Here is a 14225-nt window from a genome sequence, read left to right as displayed (position 1 = left end):
TACTCAGCCTTTTTTTTTTCTTTTTTTTTTTTTTTGAGATGGAGTCCCGCTCTGTTGCCCAGCCTGGAGTGCAGTGGCGCGATCTCGGCCCACTAAGCTCTGCCTCCCGGGTTCGTGCCATTCTCCTGCCTCAGCCTCCCCAGTAGCTGGGACTACAGGCGCCCACCACCATGCCCGGCTAATTTTTTGTGTTTTTAGTAGAGATGGGGTTTCACCGTGTTAGCCAGGATGGTCTCGATCTCCTGACCTCATGATCCACCTGCCTCAGCCTCCCAAAGTGCTGGGATTACAGGTGTGAGTCACCATGCTTGGCCCTTTTTTCCCTTTTTTTTTTTTTTTTAATAAAATAAAAAAAGTACTAACTTCCCAGGCAGTTTCCCTGCCAGTTTTCCAGCTTTCCTTGATGAAGTTGTGCTCCTGTAAATGACTCACGTGGATATTAAATAAATGCTGATTGTTGAGAACTCTCACATGGGGAGACCAGTGCTCAGACCAGAAGAGTCTCCCTCCAGCCTGAGGTTTGAGGGGCTCCATCTGATTCCCCTTCTTTCCTTCCTTGTCCACCTTCCTGCCTCCGTGCCTCGGCTCAGATGGTTACGTTGTACAGCAGCTGGGAGACAGACTTGGAACCAGGAGTTCTCCAGACCCCGACGTGGGTTCTCCCTGCAGCCCCTCCTCCCATCCTGGCTGGCTGGTGCAGTTCTAAGCACTGGGACTGGCAGGTCGCCACCTGGAAGAAAAGCTCCTGAAGCCCCATTTCATTTAAACAGCGCAAACCTGAAGCACAGGCTGATGTTTAGGGATTGGGCTTTGTCAGAGGCCAGTTTTCCCGACTAAATAACAAAAATTCTAGGCACATTTTATCGAGTGCCCTTTCTACCCCAGGTAGCTCTGGACTCATTATCTGCTTTTATCCTCCCCAAATCTCTTCGAGGTAGGCTATACCACTTCCACTTTACCAATCAGGAAATGGAGGCTCAGAGAAGTTACATAAAATGTCCCAGAGTCTCACAGCTGGTCCATATCACGGGCCTGGGATGCGAACTTTGACACCTGTGACTCAGAGCTCATGTTCTTTCTGCTCCACTGCTCTGCCTCCTTGGAAATAATACTGATGAGCATCCTTCCTCCTCCCAGCTCAGGCCCTCTGCCTGCCCAATACAGCCATAAGTCAGGCCCCGTCCCAAGGTCCAGCCTGGTCAGGCCACACTAGCCACGGGCTGGTAATGGGACCCCTGTGGGTGGGGGAGGGATGGACGCACTAATGCACTCAGCCCTCAGGCTGGAGATCAAATGGCCCAGCAGAGAGAGATGTAAATCACCCCTCAAAGAGCAGCAGTTCCAAGTGACCAGTGAACTCAAAGATTCCCACAGACACCCAATACCCCCCTCCAAGCCTCCCTGCTGCCCCGTGGGTGGGGGCTTAGCACACCCTGGGAACCCAGGTCCACCGAGGCCTCACAGGCCTCACCTCTCCACTTAGGATTCTTCTGTGGCCAACCCCAGGACTGGGGTCCCTGTAGTAATTAACATGCTCACCTTTGTGAAATGGTGTAGAGTAAGCCGATCCCAGATTCAAAATCTCCAGCCACTTCCTGCCTGGGTGATGTGAGGCAAGTCATTTAACCCTGAGTGGTTCTTCATTGATAGTATAGGGAATGAGAAAAACAGCCTCATGCTGTTGGGAGACAGACAGCGTGTGAAACCACTGGTGTCTGGTTGACACTAGAAGGTGCTAGCTCCCTTCCTCACTGTAGCCTTCTGCAAAATGTTTTACAACTTGTACCTCATTTAAACATCATAACCTTCAGCAAAATGGGCATTATCATCTCTGCCCTTTGAGGAATTAGAGAGGTTCCATCTTAAGCCAAGAGCACTTGTCCAGTGTCAGGACATGAACTCAGCTTTACCTGACGCCTGTTTCCTCTTCTCTTCCCTACTTGTTTTGAGACACTGGAGACCACATAGTTTTGTAAAAATGTTGTGCCGAGGTGAAGCGTGTCCTTGAAAGGAGACGGTACCCCTGACAGCTGACAGCCTCCGTGCCCATGCTGGGCCCCTCTGATAGCGTGGGCAGAAGGTGGTGCTGGCCCTGCACCTTCCCCAGCCCTTTGGTGAAGCACCTGTGGTTGCAGATTGGGTGGCCAGGAGTTGCAGCCTTCTCTGGGCTCCCACGTGGAGGAGACTGAGCAGATAAACCCAAAGCCTGGGGAGCCCCGGCCCCTTCTGTGGCCTTCACACCTCCCGGCACTGCCCCAGCAGCCTGAGCCCCTGAGCTTGGTGGGAACTGAAGCCCTGGGCCCTGCCCCCAGGGAAGCCTGTGTCTCCAGCGGACCCCTCCTCACCCCAGGGCCTGCTTCTCATCTTCCAGCGCCATGGGCAGGATCCCGCTATCCTGTGAAAGCTGAGGAGGGAGGAATGTCCCATGAAAGGTGCCTGAGCCGGCCTGGCCAACATCAGGCCACCAAATGGCAGGTGCCAGGTGGTTAGCATTAATGGAGTTGTCGCAAGGGAAGAGGTTTTATGGGAGGAGCGGTTGCTGACTCTGACTTCCCTCTTGGCTGCCGTCAGCAAGGGAGGCCCCGGGGGTTCATCTTCAAACCCCTCCACCACCCAGGCCCTCTCTGCCTGCCCTCGGTCACTCGACTGGCATGAGTGACATCACTTCTCACATGCACTGTCCTCAAGCCCCCTGGCTGGTCTCCCTCCACCCAGGCCCTCCCTACCTCCCCTAGGCCACAAAGCTAGTGTGAGTAACATCACTTCTCACATGCACTGTTCTCAAGCCCCCTGGCTAGTCTCCCTCCACTCAGCTGCAGGGTGCCCCTGTTGCTCACTCCCATGTGCAAGCCCTTTAGTGGCTGCCCATGCCTCCAAGCCCTGGGGCAAGCACTTGAGGTCTTCAACTCCCAGTGTGCCTCCTCTCTCCAGCGCATTCGGGCCTCCGACTCCACTGAAATGCCCAGTTTTTGTGCTCTCTGCACATAACTCTGCTAGAACTTAACACTCTAAATGATGGGATGGAAGGAACGGGTGCCCATGTGGGGCTTGTCAATCTGGCCAGGAGCCTCCTGTGGAGTCAGGAGCCCCACACTAGGGCGAAGCATGTTCATCCCCTTTCTCCTTGGGCAGCGATTCCTGAACCAAGCAGAATCCCCAGGAAGAAAGTGTGAGCCAGGCATGGTTAGACCCAAGGGAAGGGCCAGAGTCACCCGGGCATCATCAGTGCCAAGACAGGTCATCGGGAGCCCCTGTGTCCTCATGAGGGAACAGAATGTTTCAGATCCAGCTAATTCTTCATAAAGCAGTATTTGTGAGGTTTCATTATCTTATTTTGTCTACCCTGGGATATTCCTTACATTTTCCAAAATATGAAGTCAAAACCAAATAAGCAGACAGTAACACCAAGATGCCACTTGGACTGTCTACTCCTCTCCCTTGAGATGAAGCTCCTCTTGTTCAGATTTCATCCTCATTTCCACAAAATGAAACCCAACCTCTTCAACCTGACTTTCACGCTCTTACGCCTCAGATTTCCTTTACTTCCCTTATTACGTCCCACTGTGACCATCCCCATCCCTACAGTCTGGCCACCCTGGAACATTTGCTTGTCTTTACTCTCAAGTCATACTTCTCCTTCTCTGGGCTTTTGCTCTGGCATAATCTGGCAGGATTTGGGAAGGCTTCATGGAAACCACATTGACGGTGAGTCTTGAAGGTGAAACAGTAAGACCCACACTCAAGACATGAGACGTGGAGGTGAGTTAGGCAGGAGGGTAGGGGCTGGGCCACCAAAGTCTGTGGATGCCTCGCTTCTCAGGCAGTGGAAGCTGCAAAGTGGTTTTAGGCATGAATGAGACACGTCAACCTTATGGTTTGTGAAGTGCACACTGACAACTCTGCAGAGAATGAACTCAGAGAGGGAAGAATAGGCTCTGGGGAGAGAAATTAGGGACTGTTGCAATAGCCCAGGTATAAGGTCATGAGGGAGGAATTCAAGGAATATTTAGGAGAGGAGATATAATCAGCTGGCTTTAGTGATGTGAATAAAGGGAGGGAGAGAGACTAGGGTGTCTCCTCAGTCTTAGTGGAGTGATTGGGGTGAGGAGGAGGACCTATGGATGGAAAGATGATACGTTCACTATGGTTACTTTCTCTAAATTGCCTTTTAATAAAAATCTTCTAAGGGTACTGTATAAAAATAACTATTCTCAGGACCTCCCACAGACCTGTGAAATCAGAATATTTTGGGGGAAGGGCCTGGAAATCTGCATTTCAAAATGCACCTCAGATGATTCTTACCATCAGCAGAGTTTCAGAAGCAATGCCCGCTGCGGGATGGCATGCCTCTGGTTTACCCTGGGACCTCCCCTGGAACTGTGAGCCCCCTGAGGCCCGCAGCTGCCTCTTCATCTTTACTTCCCTAGATCCCAGCTCAGGGTAGGAGAGCCCATGGTCAGTGTTTGTTGAATGAATGAGCTGATCTCGAAAGCATGACGGACGGTTTCCTCTTGTAAACTGTGATGAATATCAGCTATGCCTCTGACTGTGGGGTTGATTGGTCAGTACTATTGTACCATTTATCCAAACTGGAATCAAACCCTCTTATTGCATCCCATCTGCCTATCAAGTTTGAAGGTTTCCTTCCAGGGTGACAGTCTTGTGTACTCTATAATTTCAAATGTGAACTACTAGAGGCTTCTGCTTTTTGGTTTTTAAGTTGAACAATAATGAAAAATAATTGCGCTTTTTTTGTATTAAGAGAGGAAATGTTACAAATAGCAAGGTCTTCAAAAGGCCACCTCACAAACTAAAAGTTTACTTGAAGGCACACACTCTTTTGCTGGAGGCCAGGCTTGGTATGTTTCTGATTATACTGGTGACCCTCACCCTGAAAATCCTTTGTAGAAGGGCCTTTTTTCTAGACAACCTACTGATGAGCAAATGATCTAACAGATTTCACACCACATAAATTTGAGCCTAGTAAATGGCTTCAAATTCAGAGCTCCTAATTCTGGTTTCAGAGAGGTAGTTCCCTTCACAAAGGCAATCATGTAGACAATTAATAAACACACACAGGCACTGGGAAAGGGTGAGTTCTGCCTCAACCCCCACCCCGAAAGTAAGCTCCGAATGAATGACTTTGTGAAATGTAGATTTACCTTGGGCTTCTTGTTCTGACAGAAGACACGGCCGTGTTAAGTAAGGCCCACTTGGCCATGGATGTCTTCTGCCCTGTCCTGTATGGTAGCCACTAGACATATGTGGCTATGTAAATGTCAATGTATATTAAAAATTAACATGTCTGTCTTTTCGTGATACTGGCCACATTTGAAATGCGTGGTCGCCACATGCTGTTAGGAGCTACTAAATTCTAGTTCAGGATGGGACCTTGCTATCGTCTCAGGGAGCTCTATCGGACGGTGCTTCTCTATTATTTGGGCAAAACCTCTCAGGACCCAGATTGCTCCTGTTTTGTCCTAGCTGTTGGCAACTGTACCTCCCCACCCCGGGACTGTTTTATTACTTTATTCTATGTAAACAAAATGAAGCAAAGTTCATACTGAAGAAAAATAGGGATTAAAAAGAAATCCTGGCCGGGTGTGGTGGCTTACGCCTGTAATCCCGCCCAGCACTTTGGGAGGCCGAGGCAGGCAGATCATGAGGTCCAGAGATCGTCACCATCCTGGTTAACATGATGAAACCCCGTCTCTACTGAAAATAGAAAAAATTAGCTGGGAGTGGTGGCGGGCACCTATAATCCCTGCTACTCAGGAGGCTGAGGCAGGAGAATCGCTTGAACCCGGGAGACAGAGATTGCAGTGAGCCGAGATTGCACCACTACACTTCAGCCTGAACGACAGAGCCAGACTCTGTCTCAAAAAAAAAAAAAAAAAATCCTATTGTTAATGAGAAAAAAAAGGGAACCTTGTTGTAAATCTGCTGAGGAGCTTGTTTTCTTTCAGCTCTTCACTATTTTGAGTAGCATATTTACAGCTCTAGGGGGATGAACCCAATTATTTGGAGCCAGAAAGTAAGATCTGTGTTCTCATCCCAGTAAGATAACTCCTCTGCCTGAATTCACCAGGTAATTGCTCTGGCTGCTAAGGGCCGGCATGTGTCAGAGACTGTTAGGGGCAGCGAGGGCCCTGGACATCCCAAGGTCCACAACCTCGTGGAAGGGTGGCAAGAGCAGCAATGCGAGACTGCGCCAGAGCCACGAGGTCAGTGTGTAAGAGAACCAGTCCTCCTGCTTCCTCCTCACGGCTTGTTCTTAGCAGACAACATGCAGCCTCTTCCACCTCTTGAGCTTTGGTTGATTTCGTTGTAAGATGGAGGGAAGACTTGCCCCTGAACTGTGGAGCGAGCTAATTCAATGCCAAGCCAAACCACATGCTTATGGGATTGCAGAGGTTCTGGGAGATGTGGCCCTAGATCTAAACTATTGTAGCTCATCCCTAAAGACGGTCTTTTTAGCTTCTACAGTGGGAGATGGGCTTTGCCTCGTAAGATGAAGGATTCTCCAATCCTCCTTCAATGAGGAGGAGGTTCAAATTTGGGACAGCCAAAAGAATGACAAATGTCCATTGATCTTCATACACAGACGAGACACACTGACATAATTTCATCCCAGGCATCACTTGTACAGACCTCTGTATCTTACTGTTTAACATCTTTTTTTGTGGGGTGGTGGAGGTGCTATCTTAAAGACATCTTAAACCTAATATGTCCCAAAACTGAATTGGTGATCACCCTTCTTAAATCTGATGCTCCCCAATATTCATCATGTTAATGAATAGCACCACCATTATCTGAGTTAAATTAGTCAAAAAAGTCCTGGAGTCATTCTCGGCACCTCACAACCCCCGCCTTCCCATAACCAACTCATCACCAAGCTCTGTAGATTTTACCTCGTCAAGCTCCCCTGAGTCTGTTCATTTCTCTTCATATTCACCAATATCTTGGTCCAAGCCACCATTATTGCTAACCTAGGTTATTGCTATAGTCCCCTGATTGGTGAACTGGTGCCTACTTTTCCTCCCAACTCATTCCAATGTATTCTCCCCACTGAAACCAGAGTGACCCCTGAAATGAAATCTAACCTTGTCATCTCCCTTTTTTCAATTTTTCTATGACTTCCACTGACCTTAGGAGAAAGTCAAAGGTCCTTAATTGACTGCAAAGCTTTACATGGCCTGCTCCTTTAGTCTCACCGCTCAGCACATCTTCCCCCAGCTCTCATTTCAGATATGTCCCACGGCACTGGACAGTCTCTCATAATCTTGCATTTCTTTCTCTGTAGAGTCTTTGCTTTTTCTTACTCACAAAAGATACTATTGAGGAAGCAATGCTTGAGTTAAGATGGGGAGGGTGAATGGAGTTAACAGGCCAAGAACTGAAAGGTGGAGAGGAATGATTTGGGAGTAAGAAAAAGCAAAGAACCCCTGGCCTGGTTCAGAATGAGCACGCTGCAGTATGAAATGATTGAAAGAGCGGCATGACTGAGTACTCTACCTGGGTTTGATTCTTGGTTCCACTACTTCCTTAGCTGTATGAATTTGGGTAAATCATTTAATCTCTCTGAAACCCAGTTTCCTAAAGTATACAAGAAGGAGAACCTAGTATCTACTTCCCAGGGACTCATGAGGACATATAAACTATTGCGATTGAGTGCCTGAAGCAGCTACAGTATCTGGTACACAGTTGGTATTCAGGAAATGATGATTGTCATCATCCAAATGTCTCTCCTATTTGAGAATCTTCCCCAAGGGAATCTAGGTATCCTACTCAATATCTTTGTTAAGTTTGTGTTTGTCTTTTTGCAACCAAAAATTCTATATGGAATGTAGCTCAAGTCCAGACTCACAAAATGAAAACATCAAGATTCAAACTTAAACCACTCCTGCTTCTAACATTTTCTGAGTGCTTACTATGTATCAAGAGCCATTCTAAAAACTTTACAAACATTAACTCCTTCAATTCTATGAGCACATCAGCCGTAGGAGGTGTGTACCATTATCCCTTTCTTACCCAGAGGAAACTGAGACACAGTAAGGTTAACTAACTTGTCCAAGGTCACACAGCTAACAAGTGCCAGAGCCAGGACTCAAACCTAAATGGTCCTGAAAGATCCTTGCTTTTAATCATTACATTCTGCTATTTTATTTGGCTTTTGTAGAATTTGCTCCCAAAGCAATGAAAAGGTGAACAAACAAAATGCTTGTAACATGTCATGGAAACCATCCCCCAATCATAAGATCCAAATTATATAAAAGAGAAAAATTTATATAAGCTTGTCACTTGCATAGAATAAAGACAGGAAAAGAAAAACCCATCACAACAATTATCTCTGAATGATAGCATTTTGGATAGTTAAAAAAGTTTTCTTATTTTGTTTTTCACCTGTTTCCTACATTTTCAACACTTTAAAACGTCTTGCTATTATAATCTAAAGAAACATAAACATTATTTTTTTAAAAAGAAAAGTAAGTGCATTTCTAATGAGAAAAAAGGAAAAAGGAAGAAATCAAAAGTATTGCTGTCATCAAAATCCAAACAGGGCAATAAGAAGAGGGAGCACGGATGATGCTTGTCTACCTGAAGCATTGCTCCAGGAGACCCGTCTTTGGGGCCCTGTGCTCCAGGCCCATGAGACAGTTGCAATTCCCATTCTTAGGCAAAGCTCTCTTGGAATTTTCAATAATAACCTTGGGCCACAATTAGCCCACTCGGTATTGAGCAATAATGGGTAGTAGCTGAGCGTGAGCTCTCTGTCTTTACTACAGTGGAAAAACCCTGGACTGGACTGGGATAGAGAAGACATCTTGGACTCTAGCCTGAGGTTGGCTGCCCCCTCACAGTGTGTGCCTTGGAGAACCTCTAGCCCCTTCATCTGCCAAAAAGCAGCAGCTATGTCTGCTTGATCACCTTTCAATCTGCTGTGAGCTGCAAGCATACCACAAATCCTCACTCTGCTACGTGCTTTACATAGCTTGACTCATTTAAGCCTCAGGACAACGCCGTAAGTTAGGTATTATTATCATCCCAATTGTACAGATAAAGAAACTGAGGCACAGAGCAGTTAAATAACCTGCCCAGGGCCATAGAATTAAGTGTAGAACTAGGATTCTAGTTTAAGGCATCTGACCGTCTAGTGAATTGTAGGTGGCAATAACCAGTATGCCAAGGGACATCTCTCAGCTTTGAATGAGATATGGTATGGAAAAGAGTTTGGAACAATTCAAAACACTGGATAAATGTAAGTTGTTAGTTTGGGGCATTTTAAAGGAAGTGGCTTCTTGGGCAGTGTTTCAGAATGGCTAGTTATTAGGAAATAGGTATAAATCTAGAAAGTGCTGAACATAAATAAAACATTTCCATCTCTCATTGAAAAAAAGTTTCCGCCAAGGACACAGGAGAGTCCCCAAACAGGAAAGACATACTCCTTACTCAGTAATGTGGTGGTTTTGCGTTTATATGTTTGGCTCCAGTAATCTGCCTTTCGGACAGTAGATACGTCATGTAATTAGGTTTATGAAAATTGCTTGGGCAAAGCAACTTTGAAGCTCCTTTCCTCCCTCCATCCATGCATCTATCTTTTCATCCATGCATTGAGCAGAAATTTGGTGCAAGTCCTATACTTGACCCATACTCTGAAGTTGGGTTACTTGGTCTGATGTGGTATTGTTTCCAAGACTCCTGGGTGGAAGAAACCTAAATAGTTCACCTGGTTCACTCCTTTGCCTGCTTACCCTCTTCCACCTAAACTATCACCAACGGATAGGATGTGGTTCTGTTTGCAGGGACCTCCAGGCACGATGAGTCTCTGGCCTCTCCCTGGGAAGCCCTCATCAGCCCTTAATCAAAATGTTTAGGGCCCGTGGGAGAGCTAGCAGAGTCCCGCTTATCAAGGTGGGATTTATTTACTTACTGTCCAAATCATTCCACATCAGATTGGCTTGTTGCTCCCTCCGCTCACCGGCTGGAGAGCAGAGGTGACAGATCACACCACTGCTTATTTAACCAACCATAAACAGGACTTGAAAGAAGGGAGTTTGCTGCACATAGCTCATCTTTGGAGAATCTGACATGCATCAAGTTGATGGCAAACTTCTGTTCATTATCTGAAAACACTTTTTCTACTTTTTTTCTTGTTCTGTTCCCCAAGGAAGATGTTTACTTCAGAAAACTACTCGTTTTACCCCACTGAGAAGAGAGGAGGGTGGATCTAAGCCAGAAAGTTGCTTCCAGCCCAAATGGCCTGGGCTGTTGAAAGTTTTCTTTCCCACCGACATGGGCCTAAGGATAGGAGGCAGTTTACCAAGTTTTATGTCTCCCTAAGTCTATCCAGTTTGCCAAAACCTCCTAAACTAACTGTTTTAATGGCAACATTGATTATCTACAACTTGGACCGCAATATGGCTAGATTACAGTGGAGCTGTAATAGCTTAATAAAGGTTGTGATCTCTATGACATTCAGGGGAAATATGTCCCATATTTTATGGAATAACTTCAATTTAAAGTATTTTGTTCCTTTTTTCATTGCTCAAATGGAAGGAGGGGGTGAAGTGGTGGACATCCAAGAAGCTAAATCAATAAATTAAAGAGAAAAAAATTAGGATAAAGATGCTGAGGAAAATTACCTGGATTATGACAATAAAACTAGATGGGAAGGTAAAATAATAACAGAAGAAGAAAATGGAAGGATAACCCAATGCTTTGCTTAGTGACCATTCTCAAGAGGAACTCCCACCTTTGAAAGGGACTGAAAATGAGGTCATAGACACACGAGCAGCACAGCAGCGTGCACACATGCATGCTTACCCTTTTCTAGAACCTGTGAACGGGATTTTAATGTTGTAATCTCCCCTTTTGGAGGAAAAGAGGCCCTTTTGGTTAAGGACAAATGTTCAACACCATGTCCATGCTCCCACCAATGTCCATGGGGGTGCATGTGTGATGTGAGAAGCCATGGGTTCCCTGAATGACCCAGGCTGGTGGAGACATCTGCGGTCCCTTTTCCTACGGACCCCTGGGATGCAAAGCTAATCAGGCCCTCAATTCACCTGCTGTGTGGCTTTTTTTTTTTTTTTTTAATTTTTTAGACAGTGTCTCTCTCTATCACCCAGGCTGGAATGTGGTGGCGCGATCTCGGCTCGCTGCAACCTCCGCCTCCCAGGTTCAAGCTATTCTCCTGCCTCAGCCTCCCGAGTAGCTGGAACTACAGGCATCTGCCACCACACCCAGCTAATTTTTTGTATTTTTAGTGGAGATGGGGTTTCGCCGTGTTAGCCAGGATGGTCTCGATCTCCTGGCCTCATGATCCACCTGCCTCGGCCTCCCAAAGTGCTGGGATTATAGGCGTGAGCTGTGTGGCATTATTTAGGGAAAATTCTTTAGCACTTGTTGAGACCTTCTTGGGGCCCTGGAAATGTGAGACCTTCTTGGGGCTCTGGGAACTCTCACCATTGCTTGTGCATTGTCAAATGTTTGGGGTGATGAAAAGAGTCCAAATTATCCATCCCATGGTCTGAAGGATCTGACTGCAAATGCCTGATTCATGTACTCTGTGTGACCATAAATCCCTTGGTTTTCTCCTTTGTCCATAGGATGAGAATAATAGTCCCTACACTGGGTGACTATGAGGATTAGGTGTCTGGGACATCCTCATCAAATGTGAGCTCTCTACCACCTTTAGAAGATTGTTAGTCAGGGTCTTATCAGAATTTGACATTTTGAATGAAAAAATGTTTCTGTGTTTCCCTACTGTCTACCAAATATGAAAAGACATAGCAAACAGCTTGGTGAGTCCTTAATAAGCCAAACATAGAATTACTATATGACCCAGCAATTCCACTCCCAGGTATCGACCCAAAAGAATTAAACACAAAACCTTGTCTAGAAATGTTCACAACAGGCTTAGTCACAATAACTAAAAAGCTGGAAACAACTCAAATGTCCAACTAACGAATAAACAAACAACATGTGGTATATCTGTGCAATGGAGTAGTATTCAGCCATAACAAAGAGGGAAGTGTGATACACGCTGCAGCATGGAGGGGCCTTGAAAACTATGCTGGGTGAAAGTGAAAGACACAAAAGGTCTATTTTGGAATAGCCAAACCCATAGAGACAGAAAGCAGATTAGTAGCTGCCGAGGGCTGGGCAGAGAGAGAAAGAGAGGGTGACCACCTTGTGTGTACAGGGTTTCCTTTTGGGAGGATGATGTTTTGAAACTAGATTGTATGACGATTGTACAATGTTATGAATGTACCAAATGCCACTGACTCGGACACTTTAAAATGGTAAATTGGATGTTGTGTGTATTTTACGATGATATTTTAAAAGGTTATAGCAATGAATGCTCTATAATACTGCAGTGTCATCGTGGAGAATGCGTTTGAAAACTCTGCAGTGAGCCTTCTTGGATGACACATGACTGGGTAAAGATGTATTTTTCCCCCCGGCTCCACTTCGTACCAGCTCCTGAGGCCCCCAGCACACAGTCTGTGTGTAGCCTCCTGCCCACCCGTCGGGTCTCCACGCTGCTAGACAAAGCCCCTTTCTTACTCCGTGGTCAGGAGGAGCTGAGGGCACCGTGGATGCGTAAACATGGGCAGGAAGGCAGGCCGCCTGAAAGCTTCCAAAAGCCCCTTTCTGACAAGTGAAAAATGTTGGTGACTTGAAGTCACAGGGCCAGGCTTTTAACAACCCTCAGCGTATTTATTTAACCCAGTAAATACGTTTATTAGCAAGGCCGTCTCCTTTGTAGAGCAGGTAATGGATTCCCCATATGTTTCTGCTTTGCAGGCCAGGCCACGACGGCTCACACCTCGCTCTCCTCCTGCCTCCGAGGTTAAGACCTTGGTGTGTTGCCACTTTCGGCCTCAGCCCCTCGTGTGTGTAATTACAGCCATTCCCAGAGAGAAGGAAATCCCCGGGCTTCGGCCTTAACTAGCCCCGGCGTTACACTACCAAAGGGCATGTCTCGGAGGGGGAAGAGAGAGGTAATAAAGCTTTCACGTTATTAACTTTTTCCTTCTGAAAAGAAGCCTGAAAAATACCATCGCACCACATTAAAGGCCGTATGTGAGAGCCGCCACCGCCTAATGAGGGGCTCGGACCCCGGGCCACATGCAAGGGCTTTGGGGGCCCCTTTTAACTGAATCTTGATGTTGTGCCAGCTCTGGGGGTGCAGCCATGAGGCAGGGAGGGGGTCAGGCTGTGCCCACCCCTGCTCAGTGCTGAGGTTTGCACCTGACTCAGGGGATGCAGGCCCAGACAAGCAGGATGCCACCCAGGGCCAGCAGAGGTGAGTGGGGCCCGGGTCTCAGATGAATGAGCAGGGTTCCTCTCCTGGGCTTTACAGCCCTGTGTGGAAGTGACAAGCATCAGGAACAGTCAGAGTGACCAGGGGGAGGACAGGTGTGTCTAGCACTGGGCTGCCCACCTGAAGGTGTGATGAGCCACATCTGGGCCAATGAGCCACATCTGGGCCGAGGACCCCCCAGAGCACCACGCAGGAGCTGGGACCATCAGAGTGAACTGCAGTGTCACCGAAGACGCGGCTTCCAGGTCTTTCCCTCAGATCTCAGGCATCCTACCCCATAGGCCAATAGAATGATTTTGAACCGGTTTAACATGTTTCCAATGTTTTGAGACTGGGTAAGATTTCTTGCCTGGGCATTCCAGGGAAATCCAGCAGTCATGCTTGTGCATCGTGAGGCCATGGAAAGACATGGGACTGTAGGAGAGGACGCCCAGGTGTGTGCTGAGAGCTTGGGTGGGCCCCTCTTGCTCTCACTCTCCTGAGGCCACCGTCTGGGCTCCCTCCTCCACACTGCAAGGCTGTGTGTGCTGAGAAGGGCTAGGGGGCAGGCAGGAGTCAGGAACCAGGGTGAGCAGCTCTCCTTGCTTCTCAGCCCCTCCCCGCCCCTCCCCAGCACTGGGCTAGGAGAAAAGTGGGCAAAGTCCTGTGGAGGGTGGAGAAAACTAGCCTAGCCCCTAGAGTTTGCTTCCTGGTGCAGGGGATGTTTGCCTTCTGGTCCTCTGGTCTGTTGGACCATTTTGCAGGCACCCTGCCTGGTCCAGGGAGACTTCACCAGCCCCACTCTTGGAAATCTGCGTCTCCTGTCTGAGAGTTTCTGGGGATAGGGGCCGCTTTCCTATTTACTTGCCCCACCGTAGTACTGAGTTTATGGCCTCATCAAAACAAGCCGTGATGC

The sequence above is a fragment of the Trachypithecus francoisi genome, unplaced genomic scaffold, assembly GCF_009764315.1.
Source record: "Trachypithecus francoisi isolate TF-2019V2 unplaced genomic scaffold, Tfra_2.0 Lachesis_group17, whole genome shotgun sequence".
Lineage (NCBI taxonomy): Eukaryota > Metazoa > Chordata > Mammalia > Primates > Cercopithecidae > Trachypithecus > Trachypithecus francoisi.
Note: the sequence above shows the minus strand (reverse complement) of the source record.